Raw genomic sequence first — 23617 nt, 5'->3', positions numbered from 1 at the left:
TTAGTTACTTCAGTGCCCTGTGTACAGCAGTTAAGTGAACACTTTTCCTTTTTTCTTATGCTTTAAAGCTCTATGTCAGTCGAACTATCCCTAAGCACTCTCCAGAGGTGATCTGGAAGCGACGGGTTCCTTGTATGTTACTTCAGTGTTGTGTTATAATTTGTGTTATGACATTTCCAACTCCTTTTATAATGCAGATATCTGTTCACTACATAAAAGAATTCTTGAGGGTTTTGGTTTAATATTTTTTTAAAATAATTGAAAATAAAAATTTATCTACATGATTTGATTTTTAGTTGACTAATGGAAGTGCTAAGTATTTTAAGATGTCAAATATCTTGGGAAAATAATCTAGGCTCCTGAATTTACATTATCCTAAATACAGTCTTTCTCAAATGTGGAAGCTGAGACTTTGCTTATAAATGCAGTTTGTTTTGTTTATTCTGATAACACTGCATTTTGTATTTTTAAGGGCAAACTCTATGCTCAAGTGTTGGCCTGGGTGTCTTAAGAGTCAGGAAACAGCACGTTCTGACGTTCTGGCTTTGCTGAAGGTGTCTCTTTGCATCCTTGAGGAACATCTCAAGGGTCTGTAAACAAGTCTTTCTTACCACTGTGCTCTTCAGCTGAAGATTAGAGAATACGGGTTACGTATCTGTGAATCATGTCCCAAACCTGCATGCTTTTGCAAGCATAGGAGTTAGTGCATCTGTGACTTGAAATCCATCATACTTGGAGGCTTTGTGGTGGGTGGGTATTGTGCATATACACATGCAATATGGTGATCTTGTTTTGCCTACAGCCATTTTTCATAAATCAAGTGTGCAAAACACATTGTCTGCCCCCTTGGATATATAATTTTATTTTGTTAATTTTTGCCCCTCCTACAGAGCATGACAGAGACAAATGAGTAGTGAGGGAAAGTTGTACAATACCTTTTGCGTGTTCAGTGGTTACACACAAAAGGGCAGTGGTTACAGTTCAGGATTGTTTACACACTAAGCTTAGTACTGAATTCAGCTTTAAGAAAAAATAAATAATAAATATTAGAGATAAGGATTCTTGCCTTTTCAGTATGTGGTTGTACTCCTAACCTGGGAAGTTGGTGAAACATTCACAGGCAATAATTGTATTATTTCTCCAGTCATTTACCTTAGTCAAGGAACCTTTCCTGAACAGAGTCTGTGAAGGTGGAAGAGGTGGGTTTTCTTCTTTAGATCTGCCCAAAAGCAAGAGAGGAATAAAACTGATTTTAAAACCAAAAGGAGTCTAAGTATCAAGATGAATGTAGCCTTAGGGTATTGTGTTCTCTGGTTTCTTTTATATATGTAATGAGGAGAGTCCATTGTAGCTTTATTTCTCTCTACTGCTTAGTCTTTAATGCAGACTAAAAGAAAATGTTTTACCGAGTTTAATGTCTGTGTCCTAGTTCTGCAGTGTGTATGGTTACTGCTGTGCTCCCTCTAAATGAGGATAAGGTCCAATAAAACCTGGCTTTTGTCTGTTTGTAAAGTCATCTGCTGGGTTTAAGAAACTTGGATTGTTCCCTTTCTGTGTTGGTTTGTTTTGGGTTTTTTTGGTGTCAGCTGCAGCTGTTTGAACTGGATTGAAACTTTTACTGCAATTACAGCAAAAGTAAATGATGCAGGAAAGAAAAATCACCTTCATATTTCCAAAGTGATATTTTTTTTTTTTAAAATAAAATAGCTTTTTTTGTTGTCTCAGAAACAGATGTCTGTTTAAACCCAATCATGAACTCATGCTCAGATTTAATTTATTGTTTAATTTTGTACTGGTCTTGTGTAAATAAACTGCCTCAGAGGCAAGTGAAATAGGATTTTTCTATATACTGAAGACTTGGAACGGAGCTGCTTTCAGCAGAGTTAAGCATCCCAGGGAAAGAAACAAAATTGTTTGATGAAGCAGGCTTATGTATATAGAAACTTGTCAGGGTTTAAAAGATGCAGTAACTTCAGTTAAGTCTGAGGAATTGAGTTTGGTCCAAATCAAATCTCAGTCTTCCAAACTCAAACTTCTAAAAAGTGATTTTTGTGCTGTTTTTCTTTCTTGGCTGTGGGAATCTGTGGCCTTGGCTGTGTTCAGTTGTTCCATACGGGCTGTGTCTGAGTGCAGACAGGTCTTGAGTGAGGGCAATGAGATACAGCTTGTTTCTTTAATTTATTTTTGACCAGATGTGAAATAAGCCCACTGAAATTTCATGGTTTTCATCTTGGTTTTCTGTTTGGAAATTCTTACCTGATAAGCATACACAAATGTTTGAGATTTTGAACCAAACCTAAGCTTTAAAACTTTTTCTGAATTCTAGTCATATTAACGATTATAGGCATTATAAGCAGAATTATACACACGTTTTTACTAGAACTACTTCTCTACTTTGTCCTACCTGTCATAGTTGATTTGAATTCTTCTTAAAAATCGCAGGAAAATTGCCTGCATTTCATTTAATTCACTTGATCTTGTGTATATTTCTTACTCAGAATTGGAAGAGGGAGCAACCCACTGCATCTAGTGACTCATGTCTGACTTTTCAGGAAAACAAAAAAATAAATATGTTGAAATAGGCAAATTGCAGTTTCTCATATGGGGGGGGGGGAGGGGGAGGAGGATATCATCCTGTTAGCATGCTTCTGCTTGACATACTGTTTTAACCAAACATTTTTTTCTTGTTTAATTTTTTCTATGGTATTTATGGGCTAAAAAGTCCTATATTGTCTATATTTTTCATTTTGTGTTAGTTGGTTTTATTTTGGTGTTTTTTTGGGGAAGTCTTTGAATATGCACATCTGTTGTAAAGAGGGGAAACTGATAGAGGCAAGATTGCTTACTGTTATAGGAGAAAATTAAAATCCTATATTCCATGGAATAGAATAGGAGCAGAATGCTGAGACAGTATATTTGAAATAGCAGCATTTTAAATGTTACTGGATTGTTCGGTTATCATTTGTAAACCCTGTAACAGTGAGGCATTTCAGCCATTTTACATTACTAGTGTATAAATGTTTAAATTATACCAAGTATAAAGATAAACATTTCTATTATGCTTCAAAATTTGAAGATCATCAGTAATTTCCTATTCTTCATAAAGTTCAATTTCATGCAAGAGTAACTGATGTTTTCAGATGCAGTCAGTGATGCTGTGGCTTCTGCAGAGCTTTTAGTTGGTATGAGAGAAAAAATCAAAGAAAAATAATTTTGACTAGCATATGGGTGATTTAGTAAGGCCGTTGTGACAGTGTATCCCATATTGTGTTATTAAACCCAAGCTTTATCATATTGGTAATTTTATGTATCATCATAATTGTATAATTATTGTATTTTATATACCAAAGTTTGTTCCCATTAGCTTTTAGTCTTAGATCATTAAAGGCAGATTTTGAATTCCATGTGAATTAGAATACATTTTTTTCTTAATCAGGTCAGTCTTTGCAAAAAGCTCCTGCTAGTTTAGACGTCACCCATTATAAAAGTTTTTCTTTCTCAAATCAAAACTCAATATTTCTAAGAAATTTGTTGTCTTTTTGTAATTAACTGCAACTAGGACATAGTGAAAAAGCGTTTCTAACTGTTTTAATAGTCCTATTTGAAATTACTTTCTACTTTCCCGTAATGAATCAAACTTCTAATGGTTCTTCCTGCTTGCTAATTTGCATTGTTGTCTGGTTGCCGTGCATTTAATCAGCAAGAGTAAACTGTTAACATATCACCAGGAATCTGTCAGGAGTATCTATGTAGCACCCTGACTGTTGACAGGGTATGGAAATTCACTGGAAATGATGGGCTCAGTCCACTGGGGATTTTGTCTCTTGTCACAAACACAATGACTGGTATCTCAGAATCTTCAAGTAGAAGATGCAGTAACCCAGCTCTGGTACCAGGGCATTGTGCTTATCTAGCACACCACCTGCTTTCTCTCTGGATTAGTATGCTCTCCTTATTTTGCTGTCTACCAGTAAGCAGCAGAAATATGTTTATTTTGGTAGTAAGCATTTACAGAAATGTCTGTTCCTGTATTGTTGTTGGTTTACATTTACTGTAATAACAGAAGGCGATGAGTTGCGTTGAATTACTTTGCATGGTTAACTGCAAAATGGAAGTTTTCAGGTAGTTCTGAAAAAACCCACCAAGCAGCAGTTGAATGCTTATTTCCTTTAGTAAGAACTTGCTACTTACAAAAAATTTACCGTTGTTTGATGTTATGTATTAGGCAAACTATTGATGATGAAATTGTGTACTCCCAACTTCCTTGCAGTGCTTATATTGCCATAGTTGCTTTAACATTAATAACAGTTTGGACGCTAAAAAAAATGAAATATGAGTTAAAACTGGGTTAAAATTTTTCTTCTTGGTAGAAGCCTAGAAACTGTACTGAAATTAGAAGGATTATTCAGTCTTCATTTGATCACATTAATTAAATCCAAATTTTGAAAAATAATTGATCATTGATCATTAATCTTGGAAAAACTAATTAAAAAGTTCTAAAAGAAACAGCAATAAAATGATTTTTCCAAGAGTAAAGATTCCCACCCTCTTTATGCATTTCTGATAAAGGATGGGAGGCTTAATGAATGTGGAAGAAAGAGAGCGAATAAGTCTTACTCATAATTGTTTGCTGCTCGAAATAATGGGAAGCATAATCTCGGTGTGACTGCTTGTCATTTGCTGTCCACTTGGGCTCTTATATCTGCGAGCTGTGCTAAATTATAAGTAGTCTGAAATTTCCAAGTTCTGCAATACTAACTACAAGGAAGAATTTCTCAGACCTGCTAATCCTAGTTTGGGTTAGGTGTTTGCTTTTGTTTTGGTTTTTTTTTTTTTTTTTAATTGCTTTTAACTACTTCTACTCCCAAATTAATTCTTTCAGTTTTTTATTAGAAAATGAAGTACTTTGCAGGGGGAAAGGTTGTCATATTGGAATGATGTGATAAACTCTCTCCCTGTTTGCCTGTACCAGGTCTCTTTGCCTATCACACCACCAATAAGGAAATTTGAGTGGTTTCAGCCATCTGGTCATACCCTCTTTACTAATTCTCAGACAGTGGTAGCATGAGAAGACAAAGAACTCTTCTTGGATGTCCACTGTTGCACATACTCCACAAATAATAAAGCTGTAGCCTGTCATTATTTCTTACAGTTTAATTTTGCTGTTGCAATATCAGGGCATAAAAAATATGAAAGCATATTGCAGTCTTACTGTTCCATCTCTTGAATTTGTTGGTTTATTTGGATTTGGTTTTTTGGTGTGTTTTGGTGTGGGGTGGTTTTTTTTTTTGCCTTTATTAGTGGCAGGTCCTCAACAGTATTTGAAGTTTGAAATGCATTTAATAGATTTACGTGATAGGGATGTTGCTGTGCCCTTTCCTAACTTTTCAGCCAGGTTAGCTGTGTGTTGTGTTAGAGGGAGGGAAGAGAGAGGGGACTTTCTCAAGAAAGAGCCAGAAGCTTCGTAAATGATTATAAAAATGATTATTGTACACTGCTTGCATTAGGACAGTGTTAAATGCGCATTAGGGCTCTGAATTGTTAGCCATTATGAACCTGGCTGCAGTTGGCATACAACTTTTTTCCTGCGTGTTTTGATTTGATGCAGTCATAAAAGTGTAAAATAGAAATGGTAAGATTCTAAGAGCAAAAATAACAACAACAACAAAATATCTGTATTTTATTGTCCTTTGCCAGGGCAAAATATTTTTTTTTCTCTCTTCCTGTTAAGAGACAGAAAGCTAATCCTACCCAAGACACCTTTTTTAAGTGCTCACGGAATAAATTACACCGTAGAGACTCAACCTGCAGTTACAGCTCAACGTTAACGTGATACCATATATTAAAGTGGTGAAGCTACACTGAATCGCAGCCAAGTGGCATGCATTGGTAGGAAGGGCGCTTATGTGATCTGAAAGGTTTTTTTTCTTAACCTGGGGCCTGAAGTGACATACCTGGACCCTAACTGGGATGTCAGTGATCTGTTGTCACGTTAGTAATCTCCCAGTGCATGAAGTGCCCGAAACCGTGCTCCGAGAGGTCTGTGCAGAATCCAGCAGTCCTCCTTCTTCCCCATCGTCACGTGTTTCCAACTGTATTGAAGCCAGGCAAGTTTGTGAAAGTGAAACCCCTTTTTTGATCCTTCTCCAGCTTTTTTTCCTTGAGATGTATTTTCAGTCGGGTTCGAGAATATTACAGCTTCTCTAAGTTTACTGGTGAATTCTGAGCCATTGCAGGTTACTTAAAGAATGCAGTAATCCATTAAGACTCCTAAAACAGTCAGTGCTGACAGAAACATTGCTGATGTAAGGTTACCGCCAGCTACAGCATCTCTATACTGTTCCTATTCTAATGTCTACTTGGCAGTTCAAAGGTCATTATGGGTTGTTCCTCTCTTGAGAAATGCATTGTGTGCTGGGCACTCAACATTACACAGAGAGGTGCTGGTAACAGACTTGATTTGCCAGTTTGCTTGATGCTAGATCATGTTTCTTGCTTTGCAGGCCATTCAGTGTAGAAATTTACCTCAATTTAAATGTTAATGATCCACTTTTTCTCGAAGCAAAGGGAAACATGCACAATCGTTCTGAAAATAAAGATTTATTCTCTTGACAATCCTAGTAATAACTTTATGTCTAAGAATCCCCTTTACATACTTGTTTTTCTCTTTGGCATTACGCTGTCTTAGGTAGGCAAGTTTTTAAATGCATCGTTCAGAGATTAAAACTTCTGACTCAATTTGACAACATACACACTTTTTTTGAAGCCAGTAAAATCAATAAAAATTGTTTGCTTTTCCTGTTGTCAGGGGTTTTTTTGTTTTTTGTTTGGTTTGGTTTTTTTTCCCCAGCTCTTTAATGGTTATGGGAGTTTCAAAGTGCTTTACGAATTTTGGGAGTGGAAATGTTAATATATTACCACATGTGCAGTGGAGTTTTATTGTATGCTTTATTTAGAAAAGTTTGTCCACCTGTGTTTATATAATAGCACGTTTCAGAACCCTTACTTAAATTACGTGCTGAGGCTGTTGAAAAGCTACGTAGTAGTATAATAGAAAGCAATCCTTGCCTTGTCGAGCTTCCTAAGTAGGTATTTATTTAGAATAGTACAGAATTGAGTATACATGGTATATAATAAGTAGTTATTTAGGATAAAGCTGAACCAGGTATACATGGTACTAACCGGTGGGTGGAGGAGAAACCTGTAGGTGTAGTTGGACGGGCGTGGGGCCTCTGGGCATCCTGGCTGGCTGCCCAGGGGAGGGGAGCGCAGCCCCCTGTGTGCAGCCCTCCTGCAGCCCCCATGGGCTTGAAGCCAGTGGGAGTGTACTGCTATTGTGAAAACATGACTGGGACCTGTGGATTACTATATTCTGCCACACTGTGAGGACGGGAGGTAAGATTTTTTTACTTCTTTTGAATTGTCATTACCAGGCTCTGCCTAGTGTGTTATAACAAAGTACAGTTGCAAAGCTGGCGCTGGAGGGGAATGCTGATGAGCACCAGTCATGTCTTGGTAGCAGGCTGGACTTGGTCTTTCCATTAAAGGAGATGATTAACTATTCTGTTCTTTAAAACATACACAAACATACTAATTTAATATTTCAAGTGGCTGTCAGTGCCTCCTCCCTCCCTCCCTCCCTCCCTTCCCAGAAAAAAGGGTGAGGGTCACCTTGCTGTCCAAAGCTCCATTGCAACATCCATCTCCTCAGGTCCCATTCATGTAATGAAGGGGAAGGACATACCCTACGGATCCAGGAATCATGCTGGATAAAATTAGGTGAATGTTTATGTGATATTTATGTGAATGCAAGTCACTAACCCTGTCAGGATGCTCCCGTACCTTTCATGTCTTCCCACGTGCTGTGAAGATGGAGAATCTCTCACGATTTTTACGTTGCAACTTCATGTTTATTTTGCAGGGCAGGTGGCAGTTTTTCTCTCTGAGTTTATCAGTCTGTTGAAGTGGTTTGTAAAGGTCAGTCATTTTAAGTTGCTCTCTAATTCGTCATTAAATGGGCGCATGTCTACCATCTCATATGCAGTAGTGTAAATAAAGTTACTTGTTCTGAATAAAGTGAATGGGCATATTATAGAAAATGCTAATGCATTCTGAACCTAAGAAAATAAGTCTGCTTTCTTTTGAAATGAAAGTACTGTTTCTGTTTATGATAACATCGGGGGCTGCCATTAATTTTTATTTTGTTGTTCAAATATTCTTTATACGCAAAGGTACTAAGCCAGTTATAATTACATCACCACATTTGCTGTTTGGAATATCACTTATTGGCTTTGGATTAGGAGTCTTAATTACTTGATTGCTGTATTTTGGATTTGGGTAAATGTCTCTTCATTTTTGTGGCATTCCAAGTGTAATTAATATCAGCACAAAATACTGAAGTCATTAGCCTTTAGTGTTCAAAATTTTTCTTTTTTTGTCAAGATGGAAGAATGTGTCAATAAGAAAACATTTTCATTTCAAATGAGTGCTCATAAATATGTAGAAATTCCAAAGCAATGAATTGTTTTTATGAATTATAATAGATGGTATGGTGCAGCATTATGCAAAGGAAATGAATGGCATAAATTATAGTGGTATATTAATTCATATCATTTCCCCTGCAGCTCATTCCATATGTGTTAATCGCATCTGTGTGCAACCTAGTCAAGACGTTGTCACACACATTGTGAATCTTTTCCTACAACACTGAAACTCATCCTTGACTAAATTGGAATATGGAAGCATTTTTAATGGTTCTAATCAAAGCTGTAGCACTGTCTTGGAGAGGCTGAGGAGGGGAGGTTTTCGCTATCTGCTAAACAGTGTAAGAGAAAGGCTGTAACAACAAATACTGATGCATTTTAATGCTGTGTTGTCATTACTGTTGTTTCTTACTACCTCTTAACTACACTAAACTTTTCACTATGTTAAAAAAAAAAAAAAAAAGTTAATGTAGAAAGTGACCAAGTAACTGTTTATGTTTCATTCTGTATCTCCTTTGTTGAAAGGGACCTAAGTGAAAGAGTATTTGGCAGAGAGGTATTACTGCTTTATATAGTTATTTATTGTGCATCAGTGGTAGGGATAGAGTGTTGTGTGTTGTCACAGAGTGAATTAATATATAATAATAGAAAGTGTATTACAGAATTTGTAATAGACACCAGTGGACGGGAATTTTCTGTCTTAGATAATCTAAGATCTGCAATCAGAGCAAATTGTGGTGTTCAAGGAGAGAATAGAATTGTCGGTATAGGGAGGCATGTATTCAAGATGGAAAGTTTGCAGTTGTAACTTAAAAGAAAATGTTTATACCATTATTCAAGTGTAGCTGCGGCTTCAGAAATAGTCAGAAGGCTGCAGAAAGACCTATGTGCTGAACTGGGGAGGTGATTATTACTGGTCAGCTTCAAGGACTTTCTTCAACAGTGTAGAAAAAACAGGTTCAAAGCAGAGTCATGCTGAGCTTCCGATAGATAGGTGCTCATAGGGGAGAAAGTGGAAAGGAATGTAAGTAGAAATGAGTCAGTGAGTTAAAGCTAGCAGAGGTGTTTTCAGCCTGGTGGCTGTGGACTCAAAAGAGTTAGAGGACTCTTCTAAGGATCTCTGAGGTAATGAAGAAAACCAAAACTTGTCAGCTGGCCTAAATTCGCTACCCAGGAGTCTGAACTGGCAGGAGAAATTGTCAAGGGTCAATAAACTGGAAACTCCCTAAGTTAGAACCTAAGTACCCAGACCCATCCTCAGTTAGATTTGTTGGAAGATTAATTACTAATAACTGGTTGGATACTAGATTACTTCCCTACCTACGCTTTTAATCAACTGCAATTAAAATTTTGAATTTGGATTGCACTTTTTACTGATGGCTTCCTACAAAGTGACATTGCTTTTAAAAGATGCTGTGCTGCTTTGATAAGAAAGTTAACTTCTTTTTAAACAGAAAGACCAGAAAAAATCTCTGTCCAGTTGCTTTTTAATTCAGCTATATTTAATGGGAAAATTAGCCTTCAAAAGATATCTAAATTTTGCAAAAAGCAGAACCTAAGATTCTCTAGTGCATTCAGATATGCACAAACGGGCACTGTAGAGCAGGTACCTGGGATTCAAACATCATGTCACAGCTATAAAAGGATATCACATGGATGTTGTACAAGACATTTTCAGAACTTATTTCATTGAAGTATTAAATCAAGAGAATATTTAAGATCATTCCTAATTTCCAAGGTAGTTGTTTATTAGAAATTGAGTATAAGCACTGATCTGTGGATTTAAAACAGCAAGTTACTCTGAAATCAGAAGTATTAACAAGTTAATTAACTTTGGGCATCCCTGAAGTTCAGAATAGTTTTTCACAGCTCCAAGAAAATACCAGCCTGTGATTTTCTGTTGATTTAAATAAAACAAAATTATGTCCCCCAAATGTATAAGAAAATTTGAATAAGAAAAATAATCATTTCCCTCTCATGCACCCTGTGCAATGCAATATCACACAGCAACATAGGAACCCTGCAAGAACTGGAAATCATGTGTAGATCTGAGGCCAGTTCATCTTGCAGCAGGTAGTGTGAAGACACCAGGTTACTCAGTGTTTGTTTACATGTCTCCACGTCATTTCATGTGACATGATGGCAACATGCCTTTCAAAACAAATCTATTTCAATTGAATGCAAATTTATGTAGCGCAGGAAGCAGTGGCGCCTAGGAGGAATGCAGGTACATAACCAACTGCAAATATTTTCCAAGTATAATTGATTGTTCTTTCTTAGAGGTGTTCATAGAGGAAGATGTCTTTCACTTTAGAAAAAAAAAAACACAAACAAACTTTAAGTATTCTGTTGATTTGCCTTTTAAAAATAGACATATTTTCATACTAAATGCCCATTGAGTAAGGACACTTTGAAGTCAGTGGCCTAAAGGCATTTGTTTGTTCTTGCATCAATTTTCAGATATTTCCTTCATTCCTGACTTCTTTTTTTTTTTAGATGCACGTTCTCTACCCAGATTTGGGCTAGCTCCTTGTATCAAAACCAGTCTTCCTCCTTGTCCTCTTAATTTCCTTTATGCAGATTGTAACCCACAAAAGAATAACAAATATACAGAAGAGTCAAATAAAACAAATCTACAAAGAAAATCTGTTCATAAATGGAAAACTTAAACAGATTTTTAGAAAAGAGACTTATTTTCATTACACTTGTGCCTATCTTTATGTTTCTTGAAATGGCTAGAACTAATATCAAAGGTTACATGCCGTATCAGTAGGCTTGTGGGGTTTGTTTTTAGAAAAGAAAAAGCTCTGCAGCTTGGAGATAAAATGTAATGTAGTAGTTGCTAAGGTAACTGCATGTTTTTGTGAATAGTGGAACAAATTAGGTGAGTAAAACATCTGTAAATTGTTAATACGTAGGTTAGAGCTGCCCTTAAGCCTCAGGAATTAACCTTTTCAGACCTGCTGGCGAAGCCAAGGAATGTGGGGGAGGAAGAGTCCTGCCGCGTGCTGCAGTGAGTGCTGTCGCCTCTCCCGGCGAGGCGGGTGGCTCTTCAGAGGGTCTGCAAGCAGGGAGGAGCCTGGCTTGCATGTGAGCATGGGAACTGGTGCTTTTGGGTCATCTGGAGCGATAGAATGGGTTTGTTTGCGGGCTGCGTTCAATATGCTAAGTCTTATCTTCTGCCTGTAGTGCCAGCTGGCCTGTGGCTCCGGGGGTGGGTCTGCAGGAAGACAAGCTGAGCGGTCCTGATCCAGAGGAGGGTCCTTGTCACATCTGGCTGTGTGAGGACTGCTGCGTGCCCCGAGTCCTGTGTCAGGGACGGCCAGTTCTCATTTTCAAGAGGTAGCTCTTGGGCTCTTGGTTAGAGTGTGCTCCTGAAAAAGAAATACAGACTTGGTCCCTTGGGGAGATGCCTCTAGAGGCTGCGTGTCTCCCACCCCCATACATCCAATGTGCCTCTGAGAACGCACAGTAGCTGAACGTGTATGCAGTTACCTTTGCTTCATCTCACACCTGGGCAGCTTGAAGTAGATGAAGCCTAGGCATTATTGTCAGCTGCTTACTGGACATAACCTGCTAGCTCTTTGCCAGCTACTGGTGACCAGTAGAACATGTTTTGAAAAGGTCCAAAACATCAATTTTGCAGGATGAAAGCGTGATGTTGTTACATGATTACTTCAAAGAGCGATGGCTTGGGACTCCAGTCAAAATCTGGCCCGTATCTACAGAGAGGTAGCTAGGATTTTATTTGGGAGGAGAAGCTTATTGAATTTCTTCTGGCACATAGAGGCTAAAGACTAAAAGTGAGAGCAGTAAAAATAGCAAATACCTTAATGGTTCCAAATCCTTTAACAATAAAAAAAAAAAATAGAATAATAAAAAAAAAATGATTGGCCTCATTGCCATTCAGAGCAGGGATTATTTTCCAGAAGAAAGTCAAAAAGTCCAGGTGTGTCTAGATCTCAATGATTTTATGTGCCCGTATTTCTGAGCATCCATCTCTGGACTTAAAAAAATCTTTGATTTCTACCCTTGACACCTCTGCCTTGATTTCCACAAATTGAACCAAAGGTGTCTTGATAAACAAATAAGCTGCAATCTTTTGAGTTTTGCTGAATACAAAGAACCAGCAGTTCATAAGTAGATACTTAGTACAGGGATGAGGCCCTTTTTCGTCACGGTATCTTGTGGTTAATTATCCAAATGGCAAAATCATCTAAGCTCGGCATGACAGAGCAGGATTAGCAGTTTCTGTGTAAGACAGGAGTAGAGAGGTTACAGGGTCAGGATAATTTGAAAAGTGGAGGCAAAGCTTTGTATGATTAGTTTCCAATGTTAGTCCTTTACAAGAATACAATTAATTATCGTTATGTGGAACGGGAGGTGAGGGGAAACACCTGGGTGTTGAGAACTATGTCTTCTTCATCCTATAAGGCACATTCTTAATCCAGGGCATGAAGCACGCAGCTACCTGCTTGGGAGGACAGAAAAACAGGGGGAGCTCTGCAGGCAGTTCTGTCAAGACCACGTTCGTTGAAGGTCACCCAGACTGATCTGAAGGCGACTGGGGCATGCGAGGCTCCAGCTGACTGGTTTCCTCCCACCACTAGATATTTTGAGTAAGCTGTAGCTCCTGCACCAAACGCAGCCCCATGGCTCAAGTGAAGCAACATATGCATGAAAATTGCACTCTCAGCTTCCCAGGAGCTTTTGCTATTCCTGACAGCGGGCCAATAGGTACCAGTAGAGCTGCACCTATTATGGGTTATGTTTAGCCCAGCTGGAAGGCACAGTGTCTTTATTCAGGAGATCATCATTATGTGATGCAGCAGATGCTTTAGAGTTAGTGGGTCAGATTCGTAGTTAAAAAAGAAATAAGTATGTAGCAACTATTAAATTTTAAGTCCATGACAGTACTTACCAATTAGCTATGAGTAACCTGGTGTAGAATTTGGTTTGTTTTGTTACAGTTTGGAGTTGCAGTTGCAAAGATAAATGCAGCCTTTAACTTTCCAGTTTTGTTTGTTTGTTTGTTTGTTTTTTCCTTAGGAAACTGCTGCAATTGCTCTTACTGAATAATTTAAAGAGCAATTTTCTAAGCATGTCAAAATTTTGACTATTATGTCTTGTATTTAATAGTGTAAACTGACCTTCAATAATAAGACTTTATGTTGTAGGACAATATTTGTTGAATCTGCCTAATAAATTCAGAATTAGGAATAAATAAAAATAAACTTTAAATTGGGAAATGAGGCATAGACAGAACTGCATGAGGTTTGGGTTCACTGGTCTGTACACAGGATCTAAAATATTCTGCAGAGTGCATCCCCATAGACAGGAAGAAATACATTTTAAAATTAGGCAGGTAGCATTTTATACAAAATTATTTGGTCTTTAAGTATAGACTGTCCAGATAAAAAAAGTCTATTTGTCCCAGCTCAGAAATATCCTCCATTTCATTCCTTCTAGCTCAGTGATTACCAGAATCTCATTTTGGAGACACTTTCAAATCCAACCACCTGTGCTCAATATTGGACCATGGGATTCTTAAAGATTTTATGAAAGCGACAATTGCATTGGTCTGACGTTGCTTGCATCCATTCCCATGGTGTTTTCCACTTCACCTAACTAACTTTTTGTGTCTCTTCAAGACAGTTGCAATCAGAATTGCTTTTTACAGTGAGATTTGAGACCATATGAGGAGGAGTAAGTTATTAGTGTGGGGCCTCATGCAGCCCCATCAATTTTTGTCCTCGCTTTCCCAGAAGTGAGAAGAGGAGATGCTAAGAGCTCTCCCACAGAGGGCAGGACTTTGGGCACTGGATTAAAAATAGAGGCAGATAAAGAAACAAAACCCAGTTTTCTTCAGCTCTCATGTTTTGTTATTTTAGGTGGTAAATGCTTATTATATACACCTGAAAACTGCATATCCCACACCTCTGTGATGTGTAGTGTACACTTCCAAATAGCATTATCAGAGTGGGAAGATAACCATTGTCATAAAATATGGATCTTTATAAATATAGTATTGTTTGCGCTCTCTTTTAAAACATGTCTATCTGGAGAATTTACTTTCCTGACATCCCTCTTCTCCCACTGAGAGCACTGATTTCTCCTCTGTAGGCCTCCTTTACCAGCAATGGGTTTTTTTTTCCTTTTCTGCCTCTACTTTGCTTACCCTAGTTGTTTTGCTGTTAAGAATTCCTCAATTTCCTTCTGGTGATCTCTTAATTAAAAGCCATGAGCCTTTAATTATTCTACAATTCATGCAAGGTCTCTTGAGAGGATAAATGCTGTCAGTTCATGGCAGATGTTGACACCTGCATAATTTTTACCACCTTTTGGATGAATGGTGATTATTTCTCAGAAGAACAATCTCAAAGCTTTATTGGAAAACTGTTCTTCTTATTGGACTCTAGCAGGAAGATCCAGACTGTTAATAGCTGTCAATCTGAAATGCATTTGGAGCCTATCCAGAAAACACACTTTTTGCATCTTAAACAGAATGTATGATTTTACATATTGGAAAAAACCCCTCTCTGGGGACAGCAAACTTTATTCAGAAGAGTTGGACCTGACAGGTAAAACTAAAGTAAGAATTTCCTTTTTTGTAGTAAAGTCTGTTTGTGATCTGTCAGTTGGAGAAGTGGAGTTGACCAAACCTTGAAGTTTAGATATAATAGCTAAAAACAATATTCTGGTCTTCATCTTCTTTACTGGTATTTCACTAGTTTACTGGATCAAAGGAAAGACAGGTGGAGCAAACCCACTGCTGCTGAAAGTATGGCAGAAGAATCTTACACTGTGGGGATAAATACAAAATACGAGGGTTTGGGATGGATAGAAAGGTGTTTCTGTGCCTGATGACAAGGGCCTGTGACAGCAAGGCAAAGAGAGCCGGAGGTATGTGTCCCTCCACCTTGTGTGCAGTTCCTTAACTAGCAAGAAAGTGTTGACTCCCATGTAGAAGGTCATCTGGACTACCTTGATGTTCTTTGGATCAGGGAGGTTTTTTGCTTGTAGACAGTAAAAAAGAAAAGCAAAAAAAAAAAAAAAAAATCACCCCAGTAACCAGAGACAAGGTAGTCATAGTGGCAGGTGGGAAAGATACCCATTATAAGGTAATTCAGACAAGTAGTTGTGGATTTAAACCACAATGAGAGTCGTGGGTGGTTTTGATAAACAGGAAAAATAAATTCAAGAAACACTTTGTGTCCAGTAAATGGACAAATTCTGGAGGAAAAAAAACACATTACCTTTGTTTGTGAAACTCATAACAATTATTATGTTTTTAAGAGGTTTTGCTGCAGTAATAAATGTGCAGTGGAATGTATATGTTTGTCCAGGGCATTCATCTGGTTGAATTTTTCAAATGTCATTTAAATGTGCTTCTACTGTGTATTACTTTGTTACAATGTGAAAGTGAAGTTTTCATTCTATACAAATGCATAGAAAAATGGTATGGTATATTATGGGGTTGTTATAATTAAGAATGTAATACTGGAGGAAGAAGTGCTTTATAATATGGGAGGTGGGCAGGATTTCAGAGGATGTAACAGCAACTGTGTCATTTCATACTTCAGTAGATAAGTAATATTTTCTAGCAAGACTACTATTTTACATGGAGCCATAGTGTTTGTGAAGGGTTGAGGCATGGTGAAAGTTGAATTTCTGTTTGAATATACTGTACTGCAAAAGCAATGCTCTTGATGTCTGAATTGGCTGCTAGTTAGTTTTAGATTAAAGTGCATAAACTCCTTTTCTTTTCTCTTCATAAGGAGGTTCACAGGCATTAAAAGCAAGGCCATGTTCTCTTTCTGGATTAATAAGTACAATGCATTCCCTGGAATAATCAGAAAATGGAAATAATTGGTAGTACTGAATTATTTACAGGCTGGTATTCTCAGTCAAATATACTGCTGAGATGTATTTTAAAATAGCCAAATAACTTGTGGTAATAGTAACTGACATAACTGAATTCATTGTCCAGAAGACATAAATGTTCGAAAACAGGGGTTAACTTTCTTGCTTACTGTACTTTAGAAATTTGGAACCAAGCATCTAAGCTGGATTCAGGTTAATGTGTGCTGTGAATGCAAAAGTCGGGTGCTGGAGAATATGCTCTTGTAGACTGTTGTTACTGGGGGCATGTGTTGAAGGTTTGTGTTGCAACTTTTGTGTGGAGTGTAGGGTTGAAATTAGAATCTGTTGACTAAAAGGCCAAAAGCTGAGAACGTAGATCTAATGGTTGTAAACCTAAAGTTTTACAGAGATTTTATTTGCATATAGTCCTAGAATTGTAAAACTGTTCTCATACCTCTGAATCACTAGCTGAAAAGCTAAAAATGTGGAGCACAATAGGGCTGGAAGACCTTTGGGAGGACAGGATGACAGCTTCAAGATGTAACCATGCTGCTACTTGTGTTACTGTTGGTATATTGCTGATATTGAGGAGTACGTACCGAATTCAGAGAGGTTTTGGTTGATAATTGAGGCCCAAGAAATTTGATGGGCAGAGAGTATTAACAGTTAGGACATCTAGCATGTACATTTAATAGACTATCGATATGGTTGTGCAAAGGGAATGGCTTTTTTATAAAAAAAATTACTATAGATGATAAATTAAAGGAGAAAGAAATTAGTATAAAAGGGTCTATCGTTATTTAAAATGCCAAAATACTTTATGAAATGCAGGATGTCCTTCTATTCTAACTGCTGAAAATTCAGAGAAGCCCTTTTGACCTTCTACTGTTTAACAACTGTCAGTGGCTGAGCCATTATATTCATAAGCAGTTTTACAGTATGTCTTACAGTACATCACCGATTTATATTAATACCTTCATACCACAACCTGAAGCACACCTCCTTTCTAATCAAACATTCAGTTACAGGTGGCCTACTGAAAAGATTAATGAAATGCAGACTTTATTAGCCACAGTGGAACATGTAATTTGACTATTGAAGTTGCTGCTATTGCTCACCTAAACCCACACCTTTGACCACAGGAATTGAATGTGTTTGATCTCAGGGAGTGCTTAAAGAGGATAATTGGCTGATGCAGAGGATGAGAGCATCCTGAGTTTGGTGGCACTGTGTGTACCCGGTGAGAGGAGGACTTGCCATTCTTTCCCTCTTTCTGCTGTGTTCCTTTGGACCAGGTTACAGGTGAAGACTTGCGTCGGCAGGGCTGCACGCTCAGAAATTGTCTGTCTTGTGGCGTCCAATTAGATGTTAGTCAGGTCAACCCATGGGCTGCAAAAGAGAATTTCAGTGGCTGAGAGGGAAAGCAAAGTCAGACTGGTTATAAATAAATAAATAAATGTATATTTATATATATATAAAGCACCTATCACCATATCGGTAAACATTCTTTGGAACCACTTTAGACGGCAGACTGGGTTTTCTCCTGCAAAATGTATAGGAATAACTTGAACATAACCTTCTGGTAGGAATAGCAATGAATTGTTTAAATACTGATCCAAGTAAGAAATAGTTGCATCATAGCATACATTTTAATTATTTTTTTTTATTATTCGCTGGACAATACAGATCTCCTTCAAAGATGCTTGTAAGCCTATGTGGCAATTCTTGCTCATTTGTCTTTTGTACTAGATCCCAGTGAAAAGAGACTTCAGAGGTAAACCAGCGTTCAGTCTCCTTCTGACTTGCCTTCAGATTTGTGCATTTTTAAAACAGACTTTTTAATAGAATGGATTTGTGTGGTGAGGCTGTGTCTGTAGGTGCTTGTTTTTGTGTTCAGCATTAGAACAGAGAACATGCAGTTTGTAGAGAAAAAGGAGCCCAACAGCAGGTGGAGCAATGAACTATTTACATCGCTATATTCTGATATTGCTTGTGCTTTTTTTATCTTGTACTTGCTCCGTCTCTTTTCCTCAGGCTGTTCAGATCAATTGTCAAACATCTGCCTGTCAAAAAAAAAGGAAAAAAAGAAAAAAAAAAAAGGTCGCCTTTCTATTTGGAAGATTAATTGAGTTATTTCAGTCATAGGAAAGTTGCCTGCTCTTGTAAAAATAGGAGGAGAAGGAACACAGATACTAACAGCTATTGATTAATAGCGGATGTATATTCAACGGGATGGAAGATAAACTGCTCTTTCCAGGGATTTGATAGATGGGGTGCTGGCTTCCCAGCTTCCTGGGGAGCACTGCAGGCACCTCTGTCAGGCTGCAGAGGGTTGTTACCTAATGAATTTCCATTGATTACATGATAGCAAGCATTGATCAGGTCTTTGTTGACAGTCAAGTCCCTACTGCTGCTGCTGCTTCTGCTGACCTTCCTCCACTACAAAATAACTGTTTCCAAAGGCTGTTTCCCCCCATTTCTTTTCTTTTGTGCTATTCCTTTGTGCTATTAAGGACCGACTTGAAACGATGCACCTACCTAGAAAAGATCAGAACCTAGAAAAATCAGCCCAAAGTGCATGCTCTCTTTATCAATTACTTTGTTTAATGCGTAAAGTGTCCAGCAGAGTGTGTAATCCAGTGTTTTGGTCAATTAGTAAATCAATGTAATCCAAAGCAGATTTATAAACTGCACACAGACAACCTGGGGAACAGGATCTTTAAAGCCGATAGCATCAGCCAGCATGTCTGAAGTTATAATGACAAAAGGACTGGTAAGAGAGTAACTAAATGCTAGATTGCTTTGTAATGCCATTGCGAGTAAAAGGGACTCTGCTTTTACACACGACATGAGGAAGAAGCATTGTTGGCCTACTGTAGTGCTTTTGTGATTTTGTGTGCATTAGCTGTATGTAGATAGATAGCTACTTCTACTAGAAAGAGTAGAGGAAAAATATAAAGCAGCAAAGTAAGAGATCGATAGTAGAACTAATAGGGAACTGCATAAAACAGTAATTCCTAATCCACTTGCAGAGGAATCCTGAAGCATTTCAGCTGCTCTCTGCACATCATAAACCATAGAAGTGGTTCAGGTTTTAGTTCACTTCTGTCATTGGTATTGCGCTTGTTTGTCTTGTAAAATTAATTATTGACATTTTTTGCATGTACTTGAGCTGTGTTGTTCTTTGGATGAAATCTGGATTTATTTTTAAAGATTCCCTGTCACCTTTTATTCCTGCAAGTGGCCAGATAATTCTCTTGAATTTCACACTGGGGCTCAGCCATGGCTGCATTGTAGTACTACTGCAGACTGCCTTGTGTGAAGGCCACATCAGCTGCAGATCATTGAACTATCAAGAACTGTGTAGGACCAACTAGCTGGATGTTGACTTCTCGGTGGGTTGACAGGAATTTTCCTGGTTGTTAGCAACAGAGGTCAAACTAACACACAAGTCTCCTTCTGTCCACAGAAAGTACTGTGCATTTTTGGCTTGGTCTTGTATTGTGCTGAGCACCACCAGTAATATCCAGTGGGCCCACCATTTTATTTTGAAAAAAAAAAAAACCCAAACATATAAAGGGCAAATTTGATCAAGATGGCAAGTAGCTATCTGAAATCCAGCTCTTTACTATTGTGGGTTGTGAGTGGCATTTTCTGTTCATCCCTTTGGGGTTTTTTACTGTCACATGCATGAAAACTGAAGTGGTCGATTCTGGTGCTGGGTCACTGCACCCCAGAAGAGAGACATCAAAAAAGATCATCTGTTCCACCTCAGATTCAGTTTTTGACCACAGTCCCACCAGTATCACTTCTGGCAACTGCGCTTCACCAGGTATTGCTGCAGCAGCTCCGAGCTGGGGGGCTGAGTTGCAGTGCTCCTTAACCAAAGGGAAAAGATTGCATGACTAAGTGAAAGTGAATCTGTTGTATCATAAGTTATGTTTTTTTCTTTCATCACATCAGTCAAATTAAAGTTGCATAAGCATTGGTATTAGTTTCTAAATTTCATTGACTGTACATCTGAAAGAATGCCTGCAAGCAGAGAGAAGTTCATTTAATGAAATATTTAAACATTCTCCTTAACCTCCTGATGCTGCCCCTTAGATGTGTGCGCTGCACACTTGTTCCTAGGAATGGGCTGCATGTTTGCTGCCAGAGAAAAGTTGGTAGAAGTATCCAGAACCATCAAGTTCCTGAAAACTTTCTCTTAGTGAAAGACAAGAATTTCTCCTTAAGTCTGAAAGTGATATATGGACGGATGTACAATAATTCGCTTTAATTTATGACACTTCACAACCTGTATGGGATTTTTTTTCCTGAGCATAATACTGTTTGAAAGGATTTCCTTTGTAACTAGAAGCTGAGGAAGTAACAACGGTTGTCTTGAGTTTTGTCACAGAGATAAATATTAATGAAATACTTCATATAAGCTATGGTAAAGCCTCCTTGAAAATTCAGTCGAATCACTTCCCTCATTAGCTGAGAGCTCATTTGTCATTCATGAAGTAGTTCACTCTTCTGGAGGAGTGTAACTATCTTTTTAAATGAATTTTTTTTGAAAAAGAAATAACTGTTTTGTGTGTTACGTGGTCTCTCACTCATCTTACATGAACAACTCTTTCAATCAATTCCCAAATTCTAAAATTGCTTTAAACTATATGTGTTAGTCACCAGCATTCATGATGTTTTAGAAAACAGTTGAGATAGTGTAAAACTTACGGGTACTTCTCAGGCATGTACAGAGGAGTATCATTATTCCTGTGAGAAGATAATTTGTTTAATCACCTTGTGTTTTGAGGCTCAACTGTCTTTGAATGCACCTGAGATCTTTCCTGTCATAGCATCCTCCCAGCCGGTGACTCCAGCCCCTACCAGATCTACTGTCAGTCACTGAGGTTCTCCGCACTGTTTTTCCTCCTCAGCGGAGCCATACCTGTACTTTGAAGTTACATCGCGTTAGCTCAAGACGTTGTCTTCTGGTCTCTTACAAAGAAATAATAATGAAAATGCAAAGGTCTTCCTGATTCCAGCTCCTCGGGCTAAACCACCTGCTAGCTGTGATTACCTGAGGCTTTCCAGCACTAGTATTTTCCCATACTGCCAAACTTCAAAGGAAATATATTAAATGTTACTCTGTATTAATGATTAATTGTAGGGTTGTATAATGCAGTTTCTGGCTTTTCTTGTCTTGCTTAGAGATTCATGTAACTTTGCCTGTTAATTCATTTAGAAGTTTTGATTTGAGTTTTTCACAAAATGTCGATGTAACAAAGGCCAGGTAAGTGCTTTTGTCTGGTTTGATCAAAAATCTGTCCAAAATGTGAGGGTTTTCTAAAGGGAGTAATTTTTTTTTATCCTGTGAGATGTCTTGTGTATGTAATAAATAACGTGTAACACTACTTCTGTCTTCGAGAATTTAAGCAGAATGTAGTTGCTCACAGTTCAAGCCCTCCTTCAGTGTGCTGTTAACCCAAATGTGCTTTCTTGGTGGGCTGATTCTGGCTGTATCCTTGACTCTTTACTTCTCTGGTTATGATTTGAGTTTTTCTTCTCCCTTCCATTGTGCGCCCCTTGTCCTTGTGCACACAATCCCTCAAATACCACCTCCCTGTTCACACATGTAATGTTGCTGACAAGTGTGTATTTGGGGCAGAGATGTGTCCCCTGCACTTGGAGAATGTTGTCATTTCAGCTGTCTCCATCCAACAAGGGACTGAACGATGCCTTAGAAGCAATAAAGTATGGTGGTTAGAAATCTCACCCATTCAGCGCCAGTGGAATTTCAGGCAGAATACAACAGTAGTCTCGGTTGTTTTATTCACGCGCGTTAAGAGCAAACTTATTATGCTTAGGAGTGTCAAGGGTTTTCTTTTTCACTTTGGAGCATCTGAAATAACATTAGTGGAAGGAATAAAACTATATGATCTGATTGCTACAAGTAAACATGAAATAAAATAGAAAAAAAGAAGGGTGATGATAATATTATAGAGGGAAAGCAGCAGATAATTGCAGGTTCAGGAAAAAAAACAACTATCAGTGTTATCAAGTAAAACTTCAAAACCTTTGTGGTGTTTTAACATCCTAAGATCTCATTCTAAGATGCTTAAGTAGAGATAAGATCAGCTGTACAGTAACTGCCTGCAGACCTGATTCCAATTTGCTGCGTTTCTCTTTCATTCACTTATCACCAAGAAATTTTCCCAACTTCCAGTCATAGTGAATTCAGGTTTTAGAGGTGATTTTTCTACCATTCAAGAGGCAAGATTGACTGCTGAAATGCAACAGGAACTCTACACTTAGATTATAACCTGCTTTGTCACTGAATGTCATAAATATTGGGACAGATGATAGATGTCCAGTTTTTGTAAATTTAAAGTGGAGTTTTATCTCAAAAATAAAACTGTAAACTGAATAGCAGAGAACTGGAAAGTTTTTAGTGTTGTGGGTTTTTTTTTTCTTTTCTTTCTTCTGGTATTCTTATTTTCATTTTAATTCTTTTAAAATAACTTTCCAACTCAAATTATTAATTCTTACGATCCAAGCCTTTTTGATTTAATAGATACTTTTGTTGTGCAGCATTTTAAGTAATTTGTAAAAATCTTAGTCATATTTTGGAAAGTTTGGCTTTTTAAAAAAGTGATTCCGCATGTCTGGTAGCTGTAAAGTAATGTGGGTGCTGTTTTGTTTTGTTTGTTTTTGGTGTTGTGTGTGCGTTTGTTTTGTTTTTAAATTTTTTTTTTTTTTTTAAAAAGCCTCCAGAGGCATAAAGGTAAACTTTTTTCTAACAATGATATATACATGTTTTTCATTTGCCTCTACATTTCAGTATTAACTTTCAGAGCAGGAAGCTAAACCCAAACATTTCTACTTATGTATTCAATCCATTTAAACCAAAAGGCTGTCTCTGTTAGAATTTTTCAGCATTATAGGATTCAGTTCTACCACTGTCCATTATAGCAGCATTTTGCAGCGCACCAGGCTTTTACTATAAATAAGCATTTTCCTAATATTCATGTGAAGTATAGCATTTTGGGATGCTGTGTAGAGCTTTGTGTTTTCCAATATTTATATTCTGCTTCAGTCTCCAATCTTTAGCCATTATGATAGAGGTTATCATCTTTATGCAAATGATGATAATACTTACGTGTATATAGTTTTCTGTAGCAGTCACAACTTCTACAGAATAGCTTCCATGTACCTTACTTCTAGCAGGTTAGTTTTGTTGTGTTTAGAATAAACTGTATTGTATATATTTAAGTAATCTTCTCCGA

General features: G+C 37.7%; 1 protein-coding gene across 6 annotated transcripts in view; it reads left to right on the top strand.

Annotated features, from left to right (window-relative positions):
• The window catches only part of NAALADL2 (N-acetylated alpha-linked acidic dipeptidase like 2), a 504243-nt gene that overhangs the window by 130257 nt on the left and 350369 nt on the right, over window positions 1-23617 (top strand). Inside the window, exon 4 of one of the 6 annotated variants that reach the window (XM_037406787.1) lies at window positions 7922-7977. The exons of the other annotated variants lie outside the window; for them this stretch is intronic. The gene's annotated coding sequence lies outside the window, so the exon portion shown is untranslated. The remainder of the gene's footprint in view (window positions 1-7921; window positions 7978-23617) is intronic. 6 annotated transcript variants of the gene reach the window in all.

The sequence above is a fragment of the Falco rusticolus genome, chromosome 13 (genome assembly GCF_015220075.1).
Source record: "Falco rusticolus isolate bFalRus1 chromosome 13, bFalRus1.pri, whole genome shotgun sequence".
In the NCBI taxonomy this organism is placed as follows: Eukaryota; Metazoa; Chordata; class Aves; order Falconiformes; family Falconidae; genus Falco; species Falco rusticolus.
The sequence above is the reverse complement of the archived record's forward strand: the minus strand, read 5'-3'. Positions and strand labels throughout refer to the sequence as shown.